Source organism: Stenella coeruleoalba (genome assembly GCF_951394435.1).
Source record: "Stenella coeruleoalba genome assembly, chromosome: 1".
Taxonomy (NCBI): domain Eukaryota; kingdom Metazoa; phylum Chordata; class Mammalia; order Artiodactyla; family Delphinidae; genus Stenella; species Stenella coeruleoalba.
In genome coordinates this window covers 18,249,693-18,263,404 of record NC_137169.1, presented here as the reverse complement: position 1 = coordinate 18,263,404, position 13,712 = coordinate 18,249,693, and the positions used below count along the sequence as shown (strand labels likewise).

At 49.5% G+C, this 13,712-nt stretch overlaps 1 pseudogene across 1 annotated transcript in view; it reads right to left on the bottom strand.

Moving 5' to 3' along the window:
- Window positions 1-666: 666 nt before the first annotated feature.
- LOC307175421 (elongation factor 1-alpha, somatic form-like) overlaps window positions 667-13,712 on the bottom strand; it is a 62,873-nt pseudogene continuing 49,827 nt past the window's right edge. The window contains exons 2-7 of the transcript in view: window positions 12,565-12,707; window positions 10,427-10,605; window positions 10,065-10,314; window positions 5,170-5,401; window positions 3,386-3,618; window positions 667-671 (exon numbers count right to left, since the gene is read on the bottom strand). The product of the transcript in view is annotated as an elongation factor 1-alpha, somatic form-like (transcript). The remainder of the gene's footprint in view (window positions 672-3,385; window positions 3,619-5,169; window positions 5,402-10,064; window positions 10,315-10,426; window positions 10,606-12,564; window positions 12,708-13,712) is intronic.

Sequence of the window (13,712 nt, the reverse complement as noted above, 5' to 3'; positions counted from 1 at the left end):
CCCACAGCCTCAGGTACGGGTGGTTCTTGGCTTGTTGAGACTGCCAGAATACACTGTCAATTATGCAAATTATGAAGTAACAGTTTTACTCTGTAACAGTGTAAACAAATGGCATTTAAATATTTAAACAGTAGTTAGAACAGAGTGTTGGCTTAAGAGTCCTGAGCTGTGAAGACAGGCAGATGTGGTCCTGTCTTCGCTAGCTCAGTAGCTATGAGATCTTGGGCAGGTTACTAATTATATCTCCTTCAGCCTCAGTTTCCCTCAGCTTTAAAATTGGTACTTATTGGTCTTCCTTGGTGGCGCAGTGGTTGAGAGTCCGCCTGCCGGTGCAGGGGACACGGGTTCGTACCCCGGTTCGGGAGGATCCCACATGCCGCGGAGCGGCTGGGCCCGTGAGCCATGGCCACTGAGCCTTCGCGTCCGGAGCCTGTGCCTCGCAACGGGAGAGGCCACAACAGTGAGAGGCCCGTGTACCGCAAAAAAAAAAACAAAAAACCAAAAATAAAATTGGTACTTATATCACTTGAGGTTGTTGTGAAAATTAAATGAGGTAATAATAACAATAATAATATAGTGGGTTATTCTTATTAATGTAAACCCACTATATTCAAGCAACCCCCTCCCCCCAAAAAGTGTTAGACATGGTACATGATGAAGAGAGGGTCATCCTGCAGGCACAAAGATGGCTTACAGATTAGTCTGACAGACAAGTACTCCAACCTCAGACAGTAACAGGCCTCCCTGGTTTGCACTAAATCCTCATCAGCAGGACCCAAGGGGGTGCTGTGCCAAGGTCCACACCCCAGACAGAAGCTGGCTGTGAGTCAGGGGGTTTCTTTGACAGAAGCAAATGGAGAAAGGAGAGCATACAGGGCTTCGGTGGAAAAGGAGTGAAGGGGCTTTCTTCTACAGCCATAATTCCTTCTCTCATCCCCGTGGGGGAGGTAGAAGCCCCCAGGTTCTCCTTGTATCATCCTTAGGGACGAAAGGACACTTCTGGGAAGCTGGGCTGATGGAGGAAAGCAAAGAGAAAAGGCCCATCCTCTGAGCCTTCTCTACCAAGCACCCAGCACTAGTGCAGAGCAGGGGCCTCAGGCAGACCCCTAGGGTGGGCAGAGCCAAGGGAGGGACTTCTCCAAAACTCCAGAGATGTGACAGCTGGATATAGCACATGATCCTGCATTTTCTGTTCCTATAAAGCACATTATTGGACCCACTGGCAAAATCTGTAGACTTCAGAAATGTATGCATGGTAATTTAATGTTGACCTGATTATATGAACTTGGTTACATAAGAGAATGTCCTTAGGTTTAAGAAACATACATTCAGGGACTTCCCTGGTGGCGCAATGGATAAGACTCCATGCTCCCGATGCAGGGGGCCCAGGTTGGATCCCTGGTCAGGGAACTAGATCCCACAAGCATGCCGCACCTAAGAGTTCGCATGCCACAACTAAGGAGCCTGCCTGCCTCAACTAAGGAGCTGGCGAGGCACGACTAAGACCTGGTGCAACCAAATAAATAATAATAATTTTAAAAAACCTCAGTAAACTTTCAAACTACTTGCTATTAAAAAAAGAAAAAAGAAACACACATTCGGTATTTGGAGGAAAGGGGCAGCATATCTGCAGTTTATTATCAAATGGTTCAGAAAAAAATGTATATTTAGAGGGAAAAGGATAAAGCAAATGTGGTAAATTTAAGATTTGGAGAATCTGGATGAAGGATATGTGGGACTTCTTGAAACTTCTCTGTAACTCTGAAATCATCAAAGTAGAGAAAGTAATTTCAGGGAAACATGTACCTAGGAAGATACATAAAAGCTTATCCTCAAGAACTCCCATCTCATTCCCTCCCACTACAATTTTTCTCCAGCCGAGTCCCTTGACAGCAGTACCCACAGGTGGTAATGAGGAATAGCTAATTGATACTGATATGCCGTGCCCAGTAGGCACCAACTCACTCAAACTTCAACATCCCTGTGGAGGCAAATACTATTGTTTTCCCATTTTATAGATGGGCACACAGAGGTTCAGTAACGTTTATAGACACTATTTAAGTCAGGGGGTCTAACACCAGAGTCCAGTCCTGTTCTAGGAACTGATGATCTAAGCCAGGGCCAGAAGCTGTCCCCGGCTTCCCCCTTTACACCTTTTCCTCCCTGTGACCCCAGCTCTCTGGTTCTTGCACCAGTCAGGCCCCCAGGAGGAAGCCAGAGGGGCAGAATGAGACCCAGCACCCCTCTGCTTCCTCCTTGCTTGACACATCCAGGTCAGTAGAAGCAGAGGCAAAATGACTTGTGCTTTATCCCCATGCCTGAAACTCATCAGCAAGAAGAAAACCCAGGGCTTCCCTGGTGGTGCAGTGGTTGAGAGTCTGTCTGCCGATGCAGGGGACGCGGGTTCGTGCCCCGGTTTGGGAGGATCCCACATGGCGCGGAGTGGCTGGGCCCGTGGGCCACGGCCACTGAGCCTGCGTGTCCGGAGCCTGTGCTCCGCAACGGGAGAGGCCACAACGGTGAGAGGCCCGCGTACCGCAAAAAAAAAAAAAAAAGAAAACCCAGTTAGCAGGGGCAGGTTTAGGACGGCCCAGGCAAGAGAAGAGCACGTCCAAGCCTTCACTCTTTCGCAGGGTGCGGCTCTGCCTGGGCTGCCCCTGGCCTGGAGCGGCCTGAGTAGCCATCACCACTCACTTTTTGGCGGCTTTTATGGTCGCCTTGGTGACCGTGCCTCACGTAGCCGCTTTTTTCTCCACGGCTTTGGTGACCCTGACAGCCTAACGTTTAGCACAGAGCCTAGCACAGAGTAGGAAGTGCCATTCCCTGTGTACTGAGTTCAGAAAGTTCTTGTGCTTCAAGCGCAGTCATGCCTAAGATAACTGGGGAGTCTAAGAGGTTGCGGAATCTGAGCCTTTGGGTTTAATAGGCTCCATCAGTAGTTCTGGTAATCCACTAGGTTTGAAAACCACTGCACCAGAGAGTAGTGGAAGGAAAAAAAGTCCCTACTCATCTCTTTACTGTTCACCTTCTCTAGGTCAGTGCTTCTCAGACTTTGATGTGCACCTCAGTTACCTGGAGATCTTGTTAAAATGAAGATTTGAATTCAGCAGGTCTGGATGGAGCCTGAGATTCTGCATGTCTAACCAACTCCCAGGGGATTCCCATGCTGCTGGTGCACGGACCACACTTTGAGTTAGCAAGGCTCTAAAGTGGCCCCTGCCTTCCCGTTGACACTAGGCAAGCTGCTTTCCCTTTCTGGGCCCTTCTAACCTGGTACTCAGATCCTCTGACCAGGTTCTGCTTCCTAGCTCAGGTGTGCAACTGGCTCCCCGGAGCTGGGAGGAGGAGGTAGCAGCCCCGGTAGCCAGTTGCTGTTGGGCCTTACCAAGGGGTGGGTACTCAGGGAAGCTTTCCATGCACATGGGACTGCTCAGCATCATCTGGGTGATGCCTGCCTCCCCGGACTTCAGGGCTTTAGGGCTGTCTTCCAGCTTCTTGCCTGAGTGCCGGTCAAGCTTCTCTCTCAGCTCTGCAAACTTGCAGGTGATGGGCGCTGTGGCAGTCCAGAGCTGGTGAGTAGCCAGCTGCAATGCTGCCGGGATGGTTGAGGATGATCACCTGGAACTGGGGGGAAGTGGGGGGGATGGGGTATGGGGAGGGTATTAGCCAAGCATCCTTCAAAGGAAGTGGCTCTAACCAGCTAAGGGGTCAGCTGCCTTGGACACATTTTAAATTATAGTGAATATTTGAATGTTTATAGGGTATGCCAAGTTCCATGCAAAGCAAATGTCATTCATTTCACTTTAATTTTCACAGCAGGGAGCCTGTGTAACCCAAAATTTCATAGCGAGGAAGTGGCAGAGCTGGGTATAAATGATGTCTATGAGTGATAGATATGATTATGTGTACCACTTCCCCCCACCTTTTAGAAAAATGGATTATAATAATAGCTACTTAACTTGTTAGGTGGCCCCAGGTCAGCTGTTTTATACATCACCAATTTAATAATCCCAAGATCACTGCAAGGTAGTCCTAGCCTCCACATGCACAAAGAAGAATGTGCCAGGGACTTCCCTGGGGGCGCAGTGGTTAAGAATCCGCCTGCCGATGCAGGGGACACGGGTTCGAGCCCTGGTCTGGGAAGATCCCACATGCCTCAGAGCAGCTAAGCCCACATGCCACAACTACTGAACCCAAGCGCCTAGAGCCCGTGCTCTGCAACGAGAGGAGCCACCGCAATGAGAAGCCCGTGCACGGCAATGAAGAGTAACCGCTCGCCGCAACTAGAGAAAGCCTGTGGGCAGGAACAAAGACCCGACGCAGCCAAAACTAAATTAATTAATTAATTTTTTTAAAAAAGAAGAAGAATGTGCTAGACATTGCATTAAGAAAGGGTTTCATGGGGCTTCCCTGGCGGTCCAGCGGTTAAGACTCGCGCTTCCACTGCAGGGGGTGCGGGTTTGTAAAGGGAGCTAAGATCCCACATGGCACATAGCGTGGCCAAATTGAAAAAAAAAAAGAAAAAAGAAAGGGCTTCATATTCTGACTCTGGGTCAAGGAAACACCTGAGAGGTCCAAGCATACAGCTTCCCACGTTCCACACAAACCTACTGAATCAGAACCACTAGGGAGAGTTCTAGGAGTCTGAATTTTTTTTTTTTTTGCAGTACGCGGGCCTCTCACTGTGGTGGCCTCTCCTGTTGCGGAGCACAGGCTCCGGACGCGCAGGTTCAGCGGCCATGGCTCACGGGCCCAGCCCCTCCGTGGCATGTGGGATCTTCCCGGACCGGGGCACGAACCTGTGTCCCCTACATCGGCAGGCAGACTCTCAACCACTGCGCCACCAGGGAAGCCCTAGGAATCTGAAGTTTTGAACCACTTCCCCAGTGATTTCTAATGCATTTGGTTTGAGAACTCCTGCTTTAAGGCATCAAGAGCGTACTTTGGAAATTAACCAGGTCACCAAAATGCATCATCTCGTTCAAGGGCAAACAGCAAATACACTGCAGAGTCAGGGTACTAACCCAGACTGACTGTACCTACACTGCTGACAAGAGCCCAGCATGGAGCCTGTGCTCAGTGACCACTTCCTGAATGACCCAGTGACCCATCCTGCTCTCAGGACAGTATGGCCACTTCAGGAGGACACCCGTAAGTGGGCTTTCTCACCTGGGAGAGGAAGCTCCCATCTCTAAGGGTGGGTCATTCTTGCTGTCCCCTGCCACGTTGCCCTGCCTGATGTCCTTTAAGGACACGTTCTTCACATTGAAGCCCATGTTGTCACCAGGCAGGGGCTCAGCCAGGGCCTTGCGGTGCATCTCCACGGACTTGACCTTGGTGGTGATGTTGCAGGGGGCGAAGATGCCAGTTTCTACTTGGCCCACGGGCATGGTGCCAATACCTGAAGGGACAGAGAAACCAGACCCTAGTGGGCCCTCAACCTCAAGTACCCCCACCCAGCATGTGCTCACCCCCAGTCATCCTGCAGGGACAGCCGCAGGGGCTTGTCTGCAGGGCAGGCAGGCGGCATGATGGAGTCCAGCGCTTCTAGTAGCTTCGTGCCTACCACGTTCCCCTCCTTCCTGATAATTTTCTAGCTTCGGAACCAGGGCATCTGGAAAAGCAACCACATGTCCACCTTACTCAGCCCTGGGAAAGCCTGTCCCAGGTACCAGCCCGCACTTAACATGGGACCTCAAGGAATTTCTTTAAGCATTCTGAGCCTGGACTTCCTCATCTGTGAAACGGCAATATCACTGCCTACTGGCAGAACAGTGTAAAGACACAAAAGACCACACCCAGTCCACCAAGCACAATACCTGATACGTACTATGTGCCCCCTAAACGGTGGCAATTACTCCACATCTCGCAGGCATTGCCCCTGAGTTGAGCCCATACGTTTTAGGAAGCAGAGATTCCTAGAATCTGAATAGCCCTTACATCCCATTCCATCTGCTCTTTATACAGATGGGGAAACTGAGGTCCAGAGAAGAGGAAGGACTTGTTAATGTTCAGCAAAGTTAAGTAAACATTAGTAATAAGAAGGAAAACAAGACTCAGATACTCTAACGCTCATACCTTCTAAAGACTAAGATGCTCCCCAAGGAAGCAGACTTATAAGCAAGGGCACATTATTGAGTAAAAGACCTTCTGGGAAGAGGACTTTCAGTATGACAGTGCATTGTATGCAGGCCTTTTAAGCAGACATTGTCTTTACTCCTCTAAAAACCCTACCCAAAGCTCATCAGAGACATCATCTTTGCCTTCAAAGATATATCAGTTAACTGGAAATCCAGGACAGAGGACATACAGAAAGAATCAAGGTGGTTGATATTAAGGGCCAGGTGGGCTGACCAAGAGCTGGTCAGCACTTGGACCTTATAGGTCAGGCAGACAATTGGGATCCTGATGAAGTGCCTCCTTTCAGCCATAGGTCCTTGAGCAAACGTCTAGGCTTCGAAACTTCAGTATCCCACCTGTATCAAAGGGAACACCGGCCCCTACCACAGCACTGTGGAGAGGGTAGGTGCCCTGGCCCTGAGGGCACTCACAGCAAGCTCTGTGAACTCTCAGTTCTTAGTGAGACTCTCAGAAGGGGAAGAGGCAACAAGTGCCATGGGTGAAAGGGTGGGGAAGGGGCATCAGGGAAGGTTTTGGTGGATGGGGAAGGAGGCTCCAGTCAAGGAAGCCTTCTTCCATGGAAGAGAAGCAAAGCTATGCAGTACAGAAGCCACACAGAACACATCTCGCCTCATGGACTCAAAAATTAGTGGCCCAAGGAAGAAGGCTACCATTTCTATTAACACTCAGCTCTTATAGAGGATGGGGGAGAGGGGAGAGGTAGGAGGCTTTGAGAAAATTTAATAAGCAATTTTGTATAAATAATTCAAACTTGTAAAAAAAATAAAAGTATCCCTTCTTTTTCCAGAGGGGGTAATTGAGGGTCAGAAGTAGGTTGCCAAAGGACCAATGACTGGCAGATGGCTAAACCGGGAGTTGATAATGAGGCCGCCTCCTTATCAAACAGCAGCCTCCTCAATGAGGATGAGCTCTTCAATTAATTTGATGAACTTGGCAACTCACTTAGCTCTGTGCCAACTCACAGACCTGCACAGCCTTTGAGGTTGGCATCAGCTCCATCTTAAAGCTGGGGAAACCGAGGAGTTCAATGTCACAGGTATTTGAGAGCTGAGTCTAAACTCCAAGTCTACCATCTAGTCCACTGGCTGCAGGCTTTGTTCTTTTAGCATCTAGAACATGGTAGATGCCTAATAAATGCTCAAAAGGACATGAGCATGAAACTCCCTTATCTTACTGGCTGAAATGTGTAACAAAACTCAGCGTGTGGGTGGGACTTCTTTGGTGGCACAGTGGTTAAGAAACCGCCTGCCAATACAGCGGACACGGGTTTATCCCTGGTCCGGGAAGATCCCATGTGCTGCGGAGCAACTAAGCCCGTGCGACACAACTGCTGAGCCTGCGCTCTGGAGCCTGCAAGCCACAACTACTGAGCCCACGTGCCACAACTACTGAAGCTCGCATGCCTAGAGCCCGCGTGCTGCAACTACTGAGCCCGCGTGCTGCAACTACTGAAGTCCATGCGCCTAGAGCCCGTGCTCTGCAACAAGAGAAGCCACCGCAGTGAGAAGCTCGTGCACCACAATGAAGAGTAGCCCCCACTCTCCACAACTAGAGAAAAGCCCGCGTGCAGCAACTAAGACCCAACGCAGCCAAAAACAAAAATCAAAAAAACAAACAAAAAAGTCGGTGTGGGGAAACAGACATCAAAAACTTCAGATTTGTCATTTTAGGTGAGTCCCCCTTTACCACTAACACACTCTTACCTTGTCCCTTTACCTTTTAGATTTTTCTCAGCACTTGTCATCATACACGATATTATTCCCCACTCCCAACACACACACACACACACACACACACACACACACACACACACGACTGTGAGTGCTGTGAGCAGAGCTGCTGCTTATTCACTGTGGTACCCTTAGCACCAAGCACAGTGCCCTGTGTGCAGAAGTTCAAATACGGTCCAAAGGAACACATTGCCAATGGCAGTTCTAATCTTTCTCAAGGGCAATTGGGCAAGATATGTCAGAAGACTCCAAAATAATGCCTACCCTTTGTTTCGTTAGAGATTATACTAATTAAGTTATTGAGGACACATGCAAAGATTTATTTACCAAAATGCTTATGGCAATTTTAAATAAAATTAGAAACAGTATTCTTAGAAGCTTGTGCCTTTGGGCTATTCCTTAACTGTGTTCCAGTTTTCTTGTTTCACATGGGAATAAAATGCCTTCTTCATGGGGTTCTGTATGTGTAAAGTGCTTAGTCTGGTATCTGTCACATAGTAATTTCTTCTATCATTAATCACCATTTTCATTTAATAATGGATATGGCTAAACAAAATACTGTATTTTGAGATTCAATACAAAACACACCCATTAACTATTGAACATGTTTAAAATATTTATTTATTTAGTTGTGCCGGGTCTTAGTTGCAACACGCGGGATCTTCACTGTGACATGCGGCATCTTTAGTTATGGCATGCAGGTTCTTTTTTAGTTGCGGCATGTGGGATCTTTAGCTGTCATACAGAATCTTTTAGTTGAGAAAGGGGGCTCTTAGCTGCAGCATGTGGGATCTAGTTCCCTGACCAGGGATCAAACCTGGGCCCCCTCATTGGGAGCATGGAGTCTTAATCACTGGACCACCAGGGAAGCCCCTGAACATGTTTTTTTGTTTTTGTTTTTGTTTTCTCGTGGTACGCGGGCCTCTCACTGTCGGGGCCTCTCCTGTTGCGGAGCACAGGCTCCGGACGCTCAGGCTCAGCGGCCATGGCTCACGGGTCCAGCCGCTCCGCGGCATGTGGGATCTTCCCGGACTGGGGCACGAACCCATGTCCCCTGCATCGGCAGGCGAACTCTCAACCACTGCGCCACCAGGGAAGCCCCCTGAACATGTTTAAATGGCAAGGAAATTTTAAAAATTAGAAGTGTTATAGAATATTATGTTTAGTTTGAGTCCAGCTGTGAACGTCGAGAAAGAACTACATGAAAACTAAGTTATCTGTTAAGCCGTGGGATAGCAGTTTATGCTTCATATCTGCATGAAATGCTCCTTGTAAAATGTTAGACATTACTTTTATAGTCAGAAAAAGATAGCTATGTACACGGGGAGCAAAAGCTTAAGAATCCTCAAGTCAGTTATAGAAAAGGTAGGCTTTAGGCAAATGCAGTAAGTAGTAGCAGTTAGCGCTTGAGCGCCAACTGTTTGTGTGAACAGTTGCCCATGTGGAGTCTCCCAGGTAATTCCCACAACCCCATGAAGTGAGTCCTAAGTTCCAGAGCATTAATACCTCCCTCGTCCCTTTACTGCGGGCAAGGGATGGAAATGGAGCTTGAACCCAGGTCTGATGCTAGAGCTAGACTTCCTTAGTAGGGTGACACTCATCTAGGAATGTTAAACCCTACCAGATTCTGGGATCCACGGGCACAGTGACTATATCTTAGACATTTATATTGCCCCCATAACTGCTTAACCCATCCTGAGAGGTAGGATAGCTTAGACGCAGCGAGCATGGGCTAGAATTCTAGACTCTGCTAACACTACCCAATAGAACTTTCTGCAGTGACAAATATTTCATAACTTCACTGTCCAATATGGTAACCACATATGGTTGTTGGGCACTTGAAGTGTAGCTAATGCAACTAAGGAAGTGCGTTTATTTGATTTAATCATTTAAATAGCCACATATAATCAGTGGCTACCATATTGGACAGTGAAGCTCTATGCTTACTAGTCACGTAGTCTTGAGTTACCTCTGTTTGTTCCTCTGTAAAATGGGAATCAAATCATGTATCCCATGGCGATGGAGATCACTCACAGTGACTGGCCTAGAAGCACACTCTAAATCCTAGGTATTATATTCGAGGAAAAGCCCAAAGATTTGAGTTGGAAAGTCTCATGTAATTGGCCCTGTCCCCATCCGCCCTCACCTTTGTGCTGGGTTCTGTCATGTTGTCCCCAAGCCCGCCTCAGATGGGCACAAAGACAACAGCCTTAGTGTTGCAACCGATCTTCTTGAGAGAGGCCTTCACCTCCTTGCTGATTTCCTCAAAGTGCATCCTACAGTAAGGAGGCTCTGTGATGTCCATCTTGTTGACCGCCACCATGAGCTGCTTCACGCCCAGTGTATAGGCCAGCTGTGCATAATCATGGGTCTGCCTGTTCTTGACAACGCCAGACTCAGACTCGCCTACACCACTTGCCACGTTCAGCACAGTGCAGTCTGCCTGGCCTGAGGGACAGAGAGGAAGGTCCAACTCAGACCTGTCCTAGAACAACCACTGCCCATCCCCATAGCAGGGCACCCATGGCAGAGCAGACAGCCCCCCCTGGTGGTACCTGTGAGGTGCCCATGATCATGTTCTTGATGAAGTCCCTGTGACCCGGGACATTGATGTTGGTGATGTAGTGTGTCTTGGTCTCGAACTTCCACAGGGAGATGTCAGTGGTGTGCCATGCCCCCGCTCCGCCTTCAGCTTGTCCAGCACCCAGGTGTACTTGAAGGAGCCTTTGCCCATCTGGGCCAGGAGTGGGAGGGAAAACCCCAGGGTCACTCTGCCTTCCAAATCTGCCTACCGACCAAGAAGAAAGTTCCCAAGTAAGCTGAGAGTCAGAGGAGACAGTAACAGGGCAGTGTATGGAGATGCCTTTGAATTTTTAAAATAATAGAATGTATTACTTGTACAATTAAGTTTTTCTTTCAGAGCAAGTTTTAGAGTCAGAATGACCCAGGGCCACAGTGAGCCTTGAATTAACAGCAGTAAACAGGTATGTAATGCTGACCATGTACCTGGTGCTGCTTTTAGTACTTAACATGGATTATCTCATTGAATTCTCACAGCGATTCAGTGAAGTTTTATTACCTCCATTCTACAGATGACATAATAGAGAAATGAACTGACTAGCTCAGGGTCACACAGGTAATAAGCAGCAGAGGCAGGATTTGAACCCAAGGCATCTGACGCTAAAGTTCATGCTCTTAACCATTACCCTGTGTTAAATGGTAGCTGTGACTGAGAATTACCCCTGGGATCCTGGGTAAGTTGAATTTCTTTCAGCACTGGTGAAAATGAGGCTACTAAAAATTCTGTAGCATATACAGGTTACCATGTTAGTCTAGGGTGTGCTCTGCCTCTTGCCAGCTGGGAGACCCTGAACATTTGTTCATTTCAGTTCTAAGTGCTGTGCTAGGCCCTGAAGGCAGAGTGGAGATCAGGAGAATCCAGAGACCAGGTGGATTCTTCAAGAAAATGAATTAGTTTATTAGGAGATAGGACTAGAACCCAGGTGTCCTGACTTAGGAACTTGTATAAAGTCTCCCACAGTTTAGAATATATATTAGATAAGCAGTTCTCAAAGAGTGGTTCCAGGTCCTCTAGCTGTGTTTTTTAGAGGCTACATGACATGAAATTGCAACAGATTTAATGCAGAAGCTGATAAGAGAATCCAGCTGCCTGCCATTAAGCCAGACATTAATGATACCTGCAAAAAATGTAAAACAATGCCACCGCTCTAGGATTTTTTTGTTTTGAAAAATAGTTACTTTTCAAACACAAAACTATGATATTTATTTAATATGTAAGGGGTTTATCACTGTTATTTTTTTTAATAGATTTATTTATTTATTATTTTTGGCTGCGTTGGGTCTTCGTTGCTGCGCGTGGGCTTTCTCTAGTTGCAGCGAGCGGGGGCTACTCTTTGTTGCGGTGTGTGGGCTTCTCATTGCGGTGGCTTCTCCTGTTGCGGAGCACGGGCTCTAGGCGCGCGGGCTTCAGTAGTTGTGGCGCAGGCTCAGTAGTTGTGGCTCGCAGGCTCAGTAGTTGTGGCACACGGGCTTCGTTGCTCCGCGGCATGTGGGATCTTCCCGGACCAGGGCTCGAACCCATGTCCCCTGCACTGGCAGGTGGATTCCTAACCATTGCACCACGAGGGGAGTCCCCATACTGTTATTTTTAAATGAATTAAATATTTTAAAAACTCAGTTTTTTGTTTTTGCGGTACACGGGCCTCTCACTGTTGCGGCCTCTCCCGTTGCAGAGCACAGGCTCTGGACGCGCAGGCTCAGCGGCCATGGCTCACGGGCCCAGCTGGTCCACGGCATGTGCGATCTTCCCGGACCGGGGCACGAACCCGTGTCCCCTGCATCGGCAGGCAGACTCTCAACCACTGCGCCACCAGGGAAGCCCTTTTACCCTTTTAAATGGGGATGCAGCTTTACCTCCTGAGATACAGTGTGGCACACTTGAATTTAAACCTTGGCGCCACCTTCAGGCGAGCTGTTTAACCCTCCTGAGCCTCATTTCCTCACCTGGAAAATGGCAGCCACAGCGCCTGCCTGGAATGATTAAGAAAAGCACCTACCAGCCCAGCAGGTGCTCAGCGGGAGCGGGCTGTGCCCTCCCCCAGCATAAGGGCTCCCTCCCAGGGAAACCAAGGCTGGAAAGGGGGTGGGGGGCACTCAGGCACAGCAGCCTCAGCTCGGAGGCCTCCTTCTCAAACCTTTCGATGGTCCTCTTGTTGACACCCCCGCATTTGTATAAGACGCTCATTTGTGGTGGACTTGCCCGAGTCCACGCGGCCGATGACCACGATGTTGATCTCTTGCCCATGCTGGGAGCTGCTGGGAGAGAGAAGGACAGGTGTGCTCAGGGCCCCTGCCCCCAGCTCACCTTCCCTGGGACTGGGCCAGCAGAGGTTGAGACAGGAGAGGAAAACAGTTGGCCGGGAAGGAAGGGGAAGGGGGCCTCCCCAACACCTCGTGCCTGGGGAGGCTGCTCTGGTCTCTCCCCCAGCTCCAAGGGGGTCATGTCTACCTCCTGAGTCAGGAGGAGCCCCTGGTGCTTCTTGGCATCTAGAGCTGACCCACCGGGTGCCCAGCCCCACTCCCTTTTACAGCCCACATCCCAGGCCTGCCTCTTGCATCCCCACATCCCCACTGGCTCCCACTGGTCCTCTGGACCACATGGGAAAAACCCAGGGCCCAGCTCTCAGGGGGTGGGCTGTCATGTTTCAGGAGGGGAGGGGATGAGCCTGCTGCCACCAAAAGGAGGCACCTGTGGGCTTTGAGATGCTGAACGACACCCTCTCCCCAACCACTCCCAATGCCAGGTTGGGCACTAAGAGATGGCCCAAGGGTCAAAGGCAGGCCTGAGGATGGGAGGTGAAGGAAGGAACCTGAGGTCCGGAGGCGGTCCTGTACTTGCTGGGCATTCAGGCCTGTGTATGGGAAAGGGTGGGAGCTCTAGCTTTTTACATATCTGCCTCCTGGGTCATCCTGGGCCTCAGGAAGCAAATGGATTCATTCCTGTCTCCAGCCAGCACAGAGCCCGACCCATTGCAAACCCTGAGTTTGTTGAGTAAATGCAGAATCGCCGACTACCGCCTTCCGGGCCCTGCCCCCAGAGCCCTGTGTGCACCACCCCCTTTATGCTGCTACTAACTCTCTCTGAAGAGCGAGGATGCTGAGGCTCAGGGGCAGGACCACCGGTGAGAAAGTAGCAGAACGAGGGTTGGAACACAGGTTGTCTGACCCCAGCATCTTAGCCAGAGCATGGCTCTACCTCTCAGCGAATTAACGTCTGAAGGAAGGAAGGGAGGAAGGGACGTGACTGCAGCCACAGCCTTG